The following is a 3,518-nucleotide window of genomic DNA, read 5'->3' as shown; positions in this document are numbered from 1 at the left end:
AGAAGAAGGGGCTGGACTGGATGGCCCTTGGGGGTCCCTTCCTTCTCTAGGCCCCTATGTATTCCTTCAGGACAGAAGAAGGGGCTGGACTGGATGGACCATGGGGACCCCTTCCCTCTCTAGGCCCCTATGTATTCCTTCAGGACAGAAAAAGGGGCTGGACTGGATGGCCCTTGGGGGTCCCTTACATCTCTAGGACTTTATGTATTGCTGCATGGTAGAAGAAGGGGCTGTACTGGATATTCAGAAATCCAAACAAAGTGCACAGCTTGACTTCTGGAGAGAGAACTACCGTTAACCCGCCTTGCAAGCCTCTAGAGTGCAGTGTGCCCTCCTGGGCTTTCTTATCATGGAGTCCTAGAGATCCCAAAAAGGGCCCTGGTCCAATGCAATGAGTGCATCAAAGTAGCAACATCACAGGTTGCCTCACAATCACAATGAGATCCAAGTGGTGTGAAAAGGGGAATCGGAGGAAACTAGGTTTCCTTATAAACTTCACACTGAATTGGTGTCGGGAGCAAACTAGGTTTCCTCATAATCCCCCCATCCGCATGGAAGCAGGGCGAGATGGGTGGGAGGGAGGACAATGCGTCATTCGGAAAGGCAGTTTACCCAAAGATAATAGGATCTTTCCATAGTATAAATATAGATTAGTTTTACACTAGTGCAGTTTGGGGAGTGTTCCTTTGGTAACTGAGTGGACTATTTGATTACTACTCCACTCATCATGAAACTATAGGTCCCAACATTTTATGAAAAAAGGCCACCATGGGAATGCTTCAGTGTGTATACAGTGGGCCCATGGTATCTGCTGGGGTTTGTTTCCAGGACCCCACTTGGGTACCAAAGTCCATGGATGCTCAAGTCTCATGAAATGAAATGGCATAGTAATATGGTGCTCCTTATATAAAATGGCAAAATTGATGTTTGCTATTTGGAATTTATATTTTCTTGAATGTTTTCAAGCTGTGGATGGTTGAATCCATGGATATGGAGGGCTGGCTGTACATCTTCAAGCCCTGGGTTTCCTGGGTTTGTGGGAGAAATGAGGTTGATTGTTTTTGCTTTGGATGTGGATCTTGCCACACAAGCCCCACTTTCACAGCAATTGCATCCATTTTTATAAATGAAACACACCAGTTTCAGAGCAGCCATTATCTCACATCTTCACATTGATCTAAACACTGATCCCAGAAGCTGTAACGTAAGAGATGCTGATGATTTAGGCAGCTAGAGTTGTTGAAGGAGATGCCCATAATTCTTCCAGAAGCCCCCAATGTCCTTTTTGCTGACAGCTGTCTTATGTGGGCGACTGACTGTCCTCTAGCATTTGTGTCTCCTTGATCTTGGACTAGCTTTGGTTTGACACCTTTCTTTACTCCTTGACGGCTTCTAGTATCTTTACTGCTGGCTTGTTATAACTACCCCTGGAAGGACTGACAACCACCCTTTTGTTTCACCCTCCATCATGCTCTAGGCCTAGGGTTGCCATGTCCCGCCCCCTGGCGGGACAATCCCGCATTTCTACCAGGCGGGGGCGCCCTGTCCCAGTTTCTTTCTGGACCCGGGATTGCCCTGAGTCTGCTGCCGCCACTGGCACCAACAGCTGCAGCTGCGCTGTGCTGCACTGTATGCAGCGCGCCCAGAGCGCCGCCGCTACCAAGGCCGCCGCCGCCACCGAGGCCTTTGCACCCACCGGCAGCTTCCTGTTGCCCTGCGCACGCCTGCAGGGCCATGCGCAGGGCTAAATAGGAGGAGTTTCTCCTCCTGGGGCTGGCTGGCCAATGGCTGCTGGCAGGGGGCGGGCTGTTGGAGCTCCAGTCTGCCTCCATTGGCCAGCCAACCTCAAGAGGAGGAGCTCCTCCTCTGGTCCCCACGTGGGCCGGCCCAGGGCCGGCAGTGACCAGAGGAAGAGGAGGAGGAGGGAAGAAGGGAGGAGGAAGAGGAGGTAGGAAGAAGGTGGAGGAAGGAGGAGGAGGAGGAGGAGGAGGAAGGTGGAGGAAGGTGGAGGAAGGAGGAAGAAGAAGAGTAGCAGGAGGAGGAAGAGGAGGAGGAGGAGGAAGAAAAAGTTTTAGTTGTTTTATGAAAGAGTAGCAGGAGGAAGAAGAGGAAGAGGGAGGAAGAGTAGCAGGAGGAGGAGGAGGAGGAGGAAGAAGAAGAATAGCAGCTGCAAGCAGGAAGAGGAGGAGGAGGAGGAGGAGGATTTCCATTCCATTTGTACAGGTCTGCTTTGTTTTAACAATGATAGTGGTGGTGATGGTGGTGGTGATGATGATGATGGTGGTGGTGGTGGTGATGGTGGTGGTGGTGATGATGATGATGATGGTGGTGGTGGTGGTGGTGGTGATATTGATATCAGTCAGTTTCTGAGGCATGGCCAAACTCATGCGCAGTGAAGAAAAACCAAAGTACCTTGACCACACTTCTGAGAAGTATAATTGGTGCAAGACACCTGAAACCGAGGGCAAATCCACTTCTTGTTAAACCACCTTTAAACCATGTCAAATATTCAATATGCATAGCCATGTGAACCCATGTTCAGTGTGAAAGCCAAAGAGTTTGGTTATGCAATAAGCCTCTGAAATATGCAAGAGGCAATGTTAAAATAAAGCCATGTTCAATGCCCAAATTTGCTGTTTGGAATGGAGGGGGGTGGTTTGGCCAGAAAGGGCAATACATTTCTGCCATCTGTCTAGGAATAATGCCAAAATGTCCTCCATTTTGATCATGCCTAAGGAACATGCATTTATATTAACATTTTTAAAAACTATCATATTTTTTCGTGTGCCCTCCATTTTAAAGAAAATGTGTCCTACATTTGTCCTGGTTTGGAGGTCCTGACTTATGGCAACCCTGTCTAGGCCTGAACCTGCCCCAAAGCAGAGATCATTGGCATTGGCTCACTTGCCTCAGCTGGGCAAGGCACCTTGGCCATGGTCTGCTATATGGTCATTCAGGAGGGAAGCAAAGTCCACCTTGTGATCTTTAACTTCAGAGAGAGTGTCCACCTTGTCCCCATTCTGAATAGATTGAAATGCTGTATAGGAGAAGTTACATGCACTACCTTGTATATTCAATTTGCTCGGTTAATCTTTTTTATTGAAGCTTCAGTTTGTTAAATCTGATCCATCTTATTACTGATTAAGGCATCAATATCTTCTCTGCAACCTGATGGATAGACAGAGTTGTGTTCCGCCTGAACAATGATGTTCAGTGTACCTCAGATCCCCTTGTCCACACTAGAATTGTATAGTGTAGATACACTCGTAAACTGGGGTCCTTTTGTACACACACAGATTGGGACTTCAGCCGATGTCTTTCAAATTGCTTTCATTGACTTCTGTAGCAAAGTTTAATTCTCAGTGTGGACCACATAGACCCAATCCTATTCATTTACTCCAAAACCCTATTTATTTCAGTAGAATCAACTCTTGGGTGAGTAGTCCTATAATTCAATCCTAACTTCTTCAGATATAAATAGTCAGTTGCAATCTGCTTTTAAGCAACCCTAACCCTAA

This window comes from Sceloporus undulatus, chromosome 2, assembly GCF_019175285.1.
Source record: "Sceloporus undulatus isolate JIND9_A2432 ecotype Alabama chromosome 2, SceUnd_v1.1, whole genome shotgun sequence".
NCBI classification, from domain to species: domain Eukaryota; kingdom Metazoa; phylum Chordata; class Lepidosauria; order Squamata; family Phrynosomatidae; genus Sceloporus; species Sceloporus undulatus.
The sequence above is the reverse complement of the archived record's forward strand: the minus strand, read 5'-3'. Positions refer to the sequence as shown.